Source organism: Podarcis gaigeae, assembly GCF_964106915.1.
Source record: "Podarcis gaigeae genome assembly, chromosome: 5".
NCBI lineage: Eukaryota > Metazoa > Chordata > Lepidosauria > Squamata > Lacertidae > Podarcis > Podarcis gaigeae.
The window spans coordinates 86,725,920-86,738,509 of record NC_139681.1 but is presented as its reverse complement, the minus strand read 5'-3'; the positions used below and the strand labels follow the sequence as shown (position 1 = coordinate 86,738,509).

Genomic DNA, 12,590 nt, shown 5'->3' with positions numbered 1-12,590 from the left:
CTGACTGCAATCACTCACAGAGTTTTCAGGCACGGAAATGTTGCAAAAGTCCCTGTTCTTAAAAAAAGAAAAAACATTTAACACAAAGGTGGCCATGCAGCTCAGTGTTGATTGTTGAAGGTGAACCATTTGTTTTACCTGTGGGACACCGGGAACCCAGCTCAGGGCCGAGTTGGGCCTTCCCTTGCTAGCAGCCAGAATTGATCTAGCCTATCTCAGATACAGGATCAAACTCTTCTTACTAAGTTCTTCTGGTTAGAGTAACTAAGGACAGGGGGCTGGGCACAAAAGTGCCAAGATAAGCTTCAGGGTGGATTTGATTTAAATCAAATTGATTTAAATCACAATTTAAATCACTAGTCAGTAAGACTTGATTTAAATCATTTTTTTTACAGAAAGACTCATTCTTGCGAAGACTCAATCTTAATATTTACAATCAGGTGAAGGTTTCATTTTTGGAATAATAAATTTTCAGAGTAGTTTTTACAATTATATCAAAAATTACTGATTTAATTATACTGTTAGAAATACATAAACAGATAATTATGAAATTATTGTGAGGTTTAATAATGCTTATATTTGGGCAATTTTTCTGCGGTACTTTATTGGAAGGAGAAAAATAATCATTTCCTTAATAACAATTTAAACAATTTATTTAACTAAAACAATAACATTATAGCATATGTATCCATGTTTGTTAACTGATGTAAAAAAAAAAAAGCAGACTGAGTTTTAGCACACATGAAAAACTTAAAACAAATCCTTATTTCCTGATGAATAGCCTTTGGACTATAAGGTAAGTTAAATAGAAACTATCTTTAGAAATATTTTTCCTCCAAAAGCATTTTATTTTAAAAATCCGATTTTTATTTTTATTTTAATCACTGATTTTTATCCACCCTGATAAGATTAGGTCTTATAATCTCCGAATGGAGAACTACATAGCCCTTAGCCCACATGACCTTAGAAATTGGATTTTTGATCTGGATGCCAACCAAGACAGAGCATCCATCATTGCTGCCTGCTACTCTACTTGGTACCCCCAAATTAAGACCCACCACTCAAGGCCCCCTTACCTTGAGACACTGACCTTCCCACAACTATGCAGGACCTTTGTAAAACTAAGATTTCAACAGATGCCCCTGGCATATTTAGAGGGGAGATATCGGGGAATTGCCCATACGGATCGCAAATGTAGACATGGATGCAGTTAGGTAAGAGGACCTCACACATCCTGTTGATTTTCCCCCTGTATGTGACTCCCAGAGGAAAATTTATACAGTGGTACCTCTGGTTATGTACTTAATTAATTCCGGAGGCCCTGTTCTTAACCTGAAACTGTTCTTAACCTGAAGCACCACTTTAGCTAATGGGGCCTCCTGCTGCTGCCGTGCTGCTGGAGCACAATTTCTGTTCTCATCCTGAAGCAAAGTTCTTAACTTGAGGTACTATTTCTGGGTTAGCGGAGTCTGTAACCTGAAGCGTATGTAACCTGAGATACCACTGTATTGCCAATTCTTAATTGGCTTCCAGGTCAATTCGCACAGGAAGTGACAGTGAAACTCCTAGCAGATGAACATCTGTATATTACACACCAGGTAGCCAAATTCGCACTGGCAGCCAAGAAGCTCCGTTCCAACTGTGTGAATGCACTTCAATCTCAAGTCTTAATGTTGTAAATTTCTTTTTTGTGTTGTAAACTGCTACAGGCTGCGTGTTATGATTTTAGTTGAAAGTTTTCTTCTATTCTCCATCGTCCATTGTAAAGGCCTTTTGGCTATATACAATAAAAATTGATTGATTGATTCCAGCTGTTGAACAGAGTAGACAGCCTGAGAAAAAGGCCCCCCTTAACCTGGCAGTCACCTGCCCTCTGCTGCTCTGGGTGATTCTTCTAGATATACTGTTTAAGTTGAAGTTTTATATTTGCGGGGTTGGAAACTGAACTCACCCCGTTTGTCGTTTTGTCCTTTTTATGATGTGCCCGCAAAGACCTTATCAGCGGCTGCCCCATTCCAGCGTTCCTTATGCAGAAAAACTGGTGCGGAAGAGATGAATTTTTGGTGGCAAGGAAAAACAGATGTATCAGCTAGGAATTTCTTTGCTTTCGTAGCAGCGGCACATATGCATTTTTAAGTATCTCCTAGAGCATATGGCAAATTGTTTAGCGATAAATGATTATTCATAAGAAACGTTTTTATGTTTAATAATGTAAAGCTACTGCGATTCTGCTTGTATCACAAGCTTGCCACTTTAAGTCAGCTTGGTTCAGGAAAGACAGCCTATGAATATTTAAAATAAATGTGCTCCACCTGCAAGTTTAAGGTTACATAGGGAATGATTATTTACCTATCGTTTCAGATTGCGCACATACAAAAACACATATACAGTTAAACACGTGATGATGCTTTGCCCAGTTAAGAACAGTGGTGGTGAAATCCTGTGGGGTTTGTTTTGCTGTGGGTCCCTCCCTGATTTTAATAAAGAAAGTAAAAGGAACAGCATTATTACACTGAGGATTAACCAGCACCCCTCATATGTACTGTTAGAAAACTATATAAACCGCTAGACTTTTGTGAATGAAGCCGCAACATATTGAACGCTGACAAAAACAGATTTAGCCATGAGCTCCTCTCCTGTTAAAATGATTTAACGCCCTAATGCAATAACAGTTCTGTTCCACTGCTCCACAAACATCTAATAGAATACCTATTAACACAGCATGGTTCAAGCCCCAGAAGGAACATCTGCTGCTATTTGCACAGTAAGCTAAATTGTCCCCAACAGGATTGCACAATACAGCACGGGGTGGCATCATAATATCACCTTGGCACTAAATGCATTTTTTATATATCAAATTTCAACCCGCTAAATGCATGTGCACAGCACACAACCACAGAGACAAGATGACTAAAAGCAGCCTACCGGGAATCTTACAATTCCATGCAACCCCCTCTCTCCAGCTTAAACTGGGCATCCACCCCCAACCAGTGTTCTCTTCCAAACGGGACCGATATGTTTTATTCAGCCACGGTTTACAGTGCCTAGCACACACAAGCATGCATGCACAACTAGTGACCCGCCAAGCTGAACCATGTATTGTCGCATTCATATTTGGGTTATTGCTGTCCTCTTAAAACTTTTAAGGGCCTGCTGGTGGTGGCCACAGGCTACTGCATTTGGCTCGGCAGGTCACCAATCGGGTTCTCCTTCATGGACAGCACGTGTTGCGGTGGGAACAACCATGACATCCCCTGTTGCTGGGCGGGCTAGTTTGGATGGCCACGGATTTGATTGAGCACCTCCAATGTTGCTGGGGAAAACTGATTGTTGCAATTTTGTTTGATAGATAGGGGTGCCATATATGTTCCCTGTGCGCAGCATTGAGCTTCCTCTTTTCGCTGCACACATCAGATTACCCGCCCACCCTCCCTATATTTAAGGTTTTTCATGCTGACCTTGCTATGCCTGTCATGGGGGCGTCTGCTTTGGGGCAGGGGCCCGGTAGGAATTTTGCACATTTGGTTGATTGGCTGGTGCCATTTGGGTTTTGCCTACTGCGTAGCAAATCGTCACAACTTGTAAGGTTGCGGTTAGGCATTGGTTCATTTTTTGGTTGGTGGAGGGAATGAGATTGGCTGTGCCTGCCCCTCCAATGCTGCTGCAGCAAAGGAATTCCATTAAAGGAATCCAGGAGCTCGCCATGCTCTTGTCCGAACCCCTGACAAAGGGCTAGGGCCACGCAAGAGCCCCTGGGAGCATTTGGGGAGAGGTGAGGGTCTGGCACCCAGCTTTATTCTCTCCCCAAACTTGCTGACCCTTGCTGACTTCCACACGGGTTTGGTTGTCAGTTCTGTTCCTACCTCCAAGTAGGAACAGATAGTCACTAACCAATGCCTAAGCAACCACTCACTTACTGTAACTCAATAAAGTTGTGGCCAAAATTATGCCAAAAACCAAAACAAAAACGATGTGTGAACGTGTTTTTATTCAGGGGTGTCTTGGGGGTCCTTGACACGCAAGCATCCGTCATATCAACCTGCTGCACGATGATGTTTGCGCCAGGCATGCTTGTCTGGGGCAAGTATTCCAAAGACAAGAGCCTATTAAAGAGAAGTCTCATTCTCTAGTCACTCCCTCCGGTTGGACGACCCTCAGGATCTCTCCCAATGCGACAATTCCATGATTCTATTAAATAACAATATCGGGGATGAACAACGTACATCTTAATGTCGGCTGAGATTCTTAGCACAATATATACTCTGGTGCCGTTTGAGTCATTTTTCTAAGTGCCTCTCCTCCTGGGGATTCTTCACAGTTTTGAACTTTCTGGCATTTTAATAGGATTGTCTTTCTTAACAGCAAAGTGGATAGTGCATTGTTTTCATTAACAGTAATCTAATCTGGAAGGAGACCGAGGCAAGCAATGCTGTGGTCATATCTGTCTTTTCCAAGAAGGGCTGCAGCCCAGCACTGCCTTGAGCTATTGTTTCTTCTTCTCCCTATTTTTCCCTCTTTCTTTTCTTTTCCTGAGCCAACACCCCACCCCCTGCTTCTTCCTGCACATCAATATTGGTGTGCAAATGAGGACACACACAAAATCAAATTCTTCTTCTTCTTTGTTACAGTTTGCAGGGCTACGCTTCTGATCGGAGGCATCACGAGTCAGGATCTTCCCCCTCCCCGAGTGTCCATGACTTATAACATTTTGCAGATTTCAGCAAGTGGGCGGGACAGAGGGGTGAGTGGATGGGTAAACAGTTCTGCAGAATTTGCAGCTGGCACAAGGAGCTGGGAAGAGGCTGCATGGGCGGAGAAGAAAAGCAGCCAGGTGGACAGTGCACTTCAGAAAGCGAATCCCCAAAGTTGCACGCTGAAGTTTGTGTGAAAACAAAAGGGGCTTAACATTTTTGGGCAATTATTTTTATTTATTTATTTATACATACATAAATACACACATACATACCCCACCCATCTGGCTCGGCTTCCCCAGCCATTCTGGGCGGCTTCCAACGAAATATTAAAATACCATAATGCATCAAATATTAAAAGCTTCCCTAAACAGGGCTGCCTTCAGATGTCTTCTAAAAGTCTGGCAGTTGTTGTTCTCTTTGACATCTGGTGGGAGGGCGTTCCACAGGGCGGGTGCCACTACCGAGAAGGCCCTCTGCCTGGTTCCCTGTAACTTGGCTTCTCGCAGTGAGGGAACCGCCAGAAGGCCCTCAAGGCTGGACCTCAATGTCCAGGTAGAACGATGGGGGTGGAGACGCTCCTTCACGTATACTGGACCAAGGCCATTTAGGGCTTTAAAGGCCAGCACCAACACTTTGAATTGTGCTCGGAAACGTACTGGGAGCCAGTGTAGGTATTTCAAGACTGGTGTTATGTGGTCTCGGCGGCTGCTCCCAGTCACCAGTCTAGCTGCCGCATTCTGGATTAGTTGTAGTTTCCAGGTCACCTTCAAAGGTAGCCCCACGTAGAGTGCATTGCAGTAGTCCAAGCGGGAGATAACCAGAGCATGCACCACTCTGGCGAGACAGTCTGTGGGCAGGTAGGGTCTCAGTCTGTGTACCAGATGGAGCTGGTAGACAGCTGCCCTGGACACAGCAAGGGGGTATATGTCCCTGTTATTAGGAAAGGTGAGGGTGGCCTGCCTCGAGGCAGCACATTTTATGACACAGCAACATATACCCCCATTTCCCGTTTGGAAAAACAGGGGGACGCTTTATCTAATCCCAACATTAGAGCATGCAAACACACAACTGCCCTTCACAGGAACTGACTTTGGTTGTAAAGGTTTCACAGCTTCTACCGTGATGTTTGCCGCACTGCACAGAAACTTAAAGGCGCAAGCTATTGTAGCGTAAAGAGATTGTAATCGAGAACAGTCTTGGCGCTCAGAAACACAAGCCCCTCCGGCCACATCCGGTCCACAAGGGTTTGGCCTGGCCTGGCTGGCGTTTATCAGGTAAAGCTCCTTTCCTAATCACTTTTTGTCTCTCCACCTCAGGAAACAGGCCGTCTCTGCAGTTATTAGAACAGAAGCAAGGATAGCGCACAAGCGAAGCTGAGGGAGAGGAACCAGTCCAGGGAAAAGGAGAAAACAGTCCTCAGACAGTGCCCAAGAAATATTACAGTGGTACCTCGGGTTAAGAACTTAATTCGTTCTGGAGGTCCGTTCTTAACCTGAAACTGTTCTTAACCTGAGACACCACTTTAGCTAATGGGGCCTCCCGCTGCTGCCGCCGCTGCGCAATTTCTGTTCTGATCCTGAAGTAAAGTTCTTAACCTGAGGTACTATTTCTGGATTAGCAGAGTCTATAACCTGAAGCGTCTGTAACCCAAGGTACCACTTTAAATGTTTCCAAAGAGATAACACTGCTAGGGTGCGTACACAATATACATTTAAAGAATCCGCCTCCCCAAATAATCTGGGGAAAGTGGTTTGGTAAGGGCGCTGGGAGTTATAGTTCCACGAGGCGCAAACTACAGTTCCCAGGGCTCTCTTGTGGCGAGGTGTTTTAAATGTATGGTGTGTATGCAGCCCTGGCCAGCTGCTCTTGAAAGTTTCTTGAGGGGCCATAAACCCTCCCAGGTTTAGTTCTGTGCAGAAGAGACCATCTGATGAAGTGAGCCTGCACCACAACAAATCTTTCAGGGGACTTTTAGATGCCACAAAACTCTGCAGACCTTTAAGGAACAATACAGCTGACTGAGGACCGGTCCACTGAGTGGATGTCTTCCTCAGGGGCAACTTCCTTTCCTAGAAGAAACTGCTCAAGATACAATGATGACACAACCCCTGCTGACCTTTGAGGTTAATTCTCTCAGAAGGGTTGGTTATAGACCTTCTGTGTGCATTGAGCAATGATATTTTAAAACAAGACATGCTGCCCTGAGCCTACCGGACAGGATAGAAGGCAAGTTTAAGAACAGTGAGGTTGCAATCCTATGCATGCTGACCAGGGAAGTTAACTCACTCTGAACACAGTGGGACTCCCTTAGAAATAGACAAATACAAAATTGTGCTAGTACTGCAGGCATAAATCTTAGACAAGAAACAGTTGGCAGTGGGTGAAACAAGCCATCATCCCACAGAGACCTCCTCCTTGTCATTTCACCTTCTCTCAAGGTGGCATTTTAAAAGCAAGGAGCTCCTCTATATGCAACACCTTTATTCTGTGACAACACCTTCTATGGCTACACAACTATAACATGCAAGAGCTTCCTTGCAAGGAGGAGGAGAAGAAGAAGAAGAAGGCTGGCTTTTAAAAACAAAGTATTTCCTAATCATCTTGCCAGTGCATGACACCAGTTTGAAAGCACTCCCCCTCCTGAACTCTACAGATGACTCAGTGGAAACTAGCATATGAAAATCTTGCCGTCATCGGAACAAATCTCTCACCTTTTTGCTAAGAGTCGCAAACTGTTGTCCCAACTATGATCAAACAGATGGGTTTTCCAACAGTCTCGCATAATCCACTCTGAATAAAGCTGTTTCACTCAGGAAAATCTCCTGAACTAACAACGCAGGAGAACCCCCTTTTCGCCCCTGGGGCCACCTTCCAGGGAGCATATTCCAGTGGTGGGCGGGCAAGAGGCAAAAAGAAGGCGGAGCAAGAACAAATCTGAGCATTACTTACCATCACAGAATTGCAAAGTTGGGAGGGAGTCTGAAGGTCAACTAGTCCAACCCCCCGCAATGCAGGAATCTTTTGCCCAAGGTGTGGCTTGAACCCATGACCCTGAGATGATGAGTCCGGGCTAGTGTCTACAACCCTCTCTCCATCCATGCAACCTTGAGGCATTATCAGAGTTCAAGGGCACAGGAGGTCAGAGTAGATGACCCTTGGGTCCCTCCCCCACCCTACAATTCTATGATTCCAGCCAGGCCAAAACACACAGGGTGTGACATTCCTGCTCTATAGCTTTGATACCACAGAATATAATCCACAGTGGGTCTGCTATTCCCAATCAGAACGTGGGGCGCTTTTCCTGAAACTCCTGCTCGTTTAAAGCAGAGGGTTCAAAAATTTATGTTCAGTGCAAGAAGCTTCCCCAATACAGGACTTTTCCTCCACTGCCCATATTCCCTCGAAATATGCAGCTGCAGGGGCCAAGGGAGTCTGCAGAGTACTGTATTTTAACAGCGCTATAATGGGATTTTGAGACATTCTTCCTGAAGCAGCTTGCAAAATACACAACAAGCTACCATTTGAGCATGGTGGCGCTGTGGGTTAAACTGCAGAGCCTAGGACTTGCCGATCAGAAGGTCGGCGGTTCGAATCCCCGCGGCAGGGAGAGCTCCCCATTGCTTGGTCCCTGTTCCTGCCAACCTAGCAGTTCGAAAGCATGTCAAAGTGCAAGTAGATAAATAGGTACCGCTCCAGCAGAAGGGTAAATGGCGTTTCCGTGGCCTACTCTGGTTCGCCAGAAGCGGCTTAGTCATGCTGGCCACATGACCCGGAAGCTGTATGCCAGCTCCCTCGGCCAATAAAGCGAGATGAGCACCGCAACCCCAGAGTCGGCCACGACTGGACCTAATGGTCAGGGGTCCCTTTACCTTTACCTTTACCTTGTAAGACTACCAAAAGCCATCACAGGAACAACAGCCCACATCATGCTATTTCTGCAGCTCGGTTGACCATTAAGGACTGTAAGGCATTTTTCCATTTGCATAGTATTATATAGCTAGAAAGTAGTAAATGTCACTTCGCTGTGACGGTTAAAGTGTGTGCACACAAGCACATATACCCCACCCCACCCCCAGTTTCTTTGAGATCTGCAGCGCTGCCAAAATCAAATTCTTGTCGGTTTTTGTCCAACAGCAGTTCCTAGGCAGTGGGAACGAGCCAGTAAAATCTGCCCAGCTTGCCAAGAAAACAAGGGCTGCTATACTACAAACAGACTCAGGTAAACATTGGTTCTCTCCAACTCCTGAGGCCCAAAGGAGCTTATAGGACAGGGATCGCCAATATGACATCCATGGGTGCTTGAGTGACCTTAAAATGCCTTCATTGTCCCTTCCCCACCAAAAACAGGCCTGAAAGAAACATTCCACTGTTCTGATGTATTCTGGATTTCTGCATTACTATGTTACCCTCATTTATGTCTCATTTCCATACACAACCCAGCCTGGTACAAGGAATTCCCTCACGGTGGGACCAAGAGCTCTAGAAGTGGATGGCAGAACTGAAGTTTGAGTGCTGACTAGCTTTAAGAGGCTTTCAGAAACACAGAAATGCACCCAGTACCAGAAAATAAAAAAATAATAATAATAATAATAATATATACCCCACCAATCTAACTGGGTTGCCCCAGCCCCTCTGGGCAGCTTCCAATATAAACCACATAAATTTAAATAAATTGCAAAGTAGCATTCATTTTCATAGAATCATAGAGTTGGAAGAGACCACAAGGGCCATCGAGTCCAACCCCCTGCCAAGCAGGAAACACCATCAGAGCACTCCTGACATATGGTTGTCAAGCCTCTGCTTAAAGACCTCCAAATTATTATGCGACATTTTCCAATTTATATCATAATGCAGCTACTTGAAGATTAGCCCATATGTCACGAGCATAGTCCTATTAATCTAATACAGCAAAGACGCATCAATGCTTGTTGCGGCACCCTGTTGGGGCTTAAGCTTTAACGGACACAGTTTGAGACTCCCTATTAGCAAAATCGCAGAACAAACACACTCAGAACAGCCGTTCTAATCTTTAAAAACCTCTGACACTACACAGGTGAGCAATTCATCCTTGCAAATCGTTGCCTTCAGTGCAATGTCCTTAGAGAACTCTGCTTCCCTGCGGAAGGCAGCAAACTGCACGGTTCTTCCCACCGGACTTCACCGACTCCGTTTACACACACACTTTGTTTGCTTCGACTGCAATAAACTGTACGCCCCACCAATTCCCATTAAACCTGCATCACTGATGCACACCCGGATCCTATATAAACCAATCACTTAAGCTTTACACCTTCTTGAAGGATTTTGCTGCCCGGAGTAGACAGCCCTCCCACTTTCTAGGACCAGCATTTAAAAGCCTTGAGCTGCGCCATTCAGACCCCGGTTTACCAAGGAAAAATTTCAGCACCTGGGTGTTTCAGAGGATATTCTAGGACTGAGCACACCTTTCAACGCACGTTGGGCAGCCTCACGCTGGTTCTGCATCAGAATGTGCCAATCTTCCCCTGCAAACTCCATTCTGTCTTTTGCAGGATCTTGTTCGCAAGACCAGCCAGGAACCCCCAACTTTCCCCAGAAAAGCTGGAAAGCCATTGCTATCAAAACCAAGCAACCCATCAAGAATATCTCCAGCACCGACCCCCCCCCCCTTGAAGTGAACACAGCTTGCATGGAAGGAAATGCACCCCATGCACCCCAGGTATCTCTCATTCATTTAATGCACGTTTAATTCACAAGAAGTTCCTGGGAGGTGATGCCCAGCACAGAACTCACTGTTTACAGCAGAACTGACTTCCATATAAATGTGCTTTCAGCTGCTGCTTGAATGTTTTCTCCTGGGTAGTGTTACAAATTCAAGAACAAATGCACTTTAAAGCATCTTTCTCGCTATCCAGTACTCTGAAGAATTTTCTGCTCTCGCACATAAGACACATAGACAGCAGCTTCTTAAAAAGAAAAAGGGGGGAAAAGCCATCCACCAAATTCCGGGGAGTAAGAAAGAGAGAATGTTGAAAGACTTTATCTGTTTTCAAATAGAGGGACATTCCTGCCTGTAGATGGCCTGTTATCATTGTATATCTATCAGCTCCTATTTCCCCTTTGTTGTTTGAAAAGCTCCTCTCTTCCCACATACCTTTGGTCTCTAGGGGCAGATCGCACAGTGACACTAAACCTCAGCCATAAACAAGCAAGCTTTTGATACGCTAGATTCCTATTAGAAAAAATTCTATATAGCTGGTACAACGTGAAAGAGAACTTGAAAAAATGAGTGCCAGGATTTCTGTCAAAGTTTTTCACAACCCTGCATTATTGCTGGGATGGAGATATCCAACACAGCTCATACACCATTTCTGCTCAGTTAGAGAGAGAGAGGAAATTCCAAGGTAAATTGTGGTTTTTGTTCAGTAAGTTCTAGTCCCATACTGAAAGAAAGGCAAAACTTTTGCAAGCTTTTGTATTTTGGGCTCGTAACCAACCCCCCTTTTACCTTCTCTACGAACCTGCCACTTAACTTAAAAGTTATATCTAGTTTAGGCTTTTAACTTTCAAAATGACTTTGGCACAAGTTAAGAAAAATAAGCATTGCACAATACTCGTTTTGCACAATTACGAACAACTGGGTAATGACAATATGGCAAGGCAAATGTTTACAGAGGGAAAGCATTAATCACGTAATAGGTACAATTAAACAACCCATTTGCTCCGTTAAATGTTTAGGTTTCTAATAAGATTTTAATGAGAGCACTCCCCAGCGAAGGCTCCTATCAATACCTTGATAGGCATTTCCTGATGCAAGCGACATCTTTTCAGATGTTACTTTCCACACAGATCACAGCACAACCACCAGTTTTGCTGAAATAAATGGATTTCACATCCAAGTCATGAGTTTAGGATCATGGATGCCAAGCGACAACCTACCAGAACAATGACTCATGAATTCCTATGAATTCTGAGTAGGAGTTGCAGTGTTCTGTTACTGCTGTCGTTCCTCAAACCTGGAACATTTCCCCCTTCTACTCCCTTCATCGGAACTTCCCTTCCAAATAACCACAACCCAGTATTCCTCATGGTGCAAAAAGTAATATACCAAAATCTTCAATATCCACAAAATATGCCCTAAACTGAGAACATGCATTTTAACCACTTAATGTTAAAAACAAAAACACAGTTCACTCCAACTCTCAAAACTAGCAGGTATAGCCAGTGGGATTTCAGACTTTCTCCTTTCAGCACCAACTCATCTACAGAGACATCTCTGCATGTTGTAGAAGGCATGCATGTTCTCTGTGCACACAGTTCTCTGGCGAAGTCTGTTGAGCATTCCCAATCCCTTCCATCAGAGATGAGAAAGTTGTAGCTCTTAGGATCTCCCACCATCCTTGATCTGTGTTGGCCATGCCGGCAGCGACTGACAACCGAATTGTCCTTCTCACCCTTTCCTGTTTTTTGCAAATAGACACAGAACGTTATTGCTTAACTCGCGTGTCATAGCTGTGGCTTCCCTTATCAACTGGGAGAAGGAAGCGGGCAAATTTCTCAATGAAAAATTGGGTAGAATACTACCTGAACGTTCTGCCTTGTATCTCTGGATCAACCAGGCCTAGCCTGCTAGGAGCTTCTAGGAGCCAGTGTGGTGTAGTGGTTAAGAGCAGTAGTCTTGTAATCTGGTGAACCGGGTTCGCTTCCCCGCTCCTCCACATGCAGCTGCTGGGTGACCTTGGGCTAGTCACACTTCTCTGAAGTCTCTCAGCCTCACTCACCACACAGAGTGTTTGTTGTGGGGGAGGAAGGGAAAGGAGATTGTTAGCCGCTTTTGAGACTCCTTTGGGTAGTGATAAAGCGGGATATCAAATCCAAACTCTTCTTCTAGCAACTTTTTTTTAAGGAATATATCCT

General features: G+C 44.6%; 1 protein-coding gene across 1 annotated transcript in view; it reads right to left on the bottom strand.

Moving 5' to 3' along the window:
• Positions 1-12,590, bottom strand: part of FNDC3B (fibronectin type III domain containing 3B) — a 274,382-nt gene that overhangs the window by 253,582 nt on the left and 8,210 nt on the right. The window lies entirely within an intron of this gene.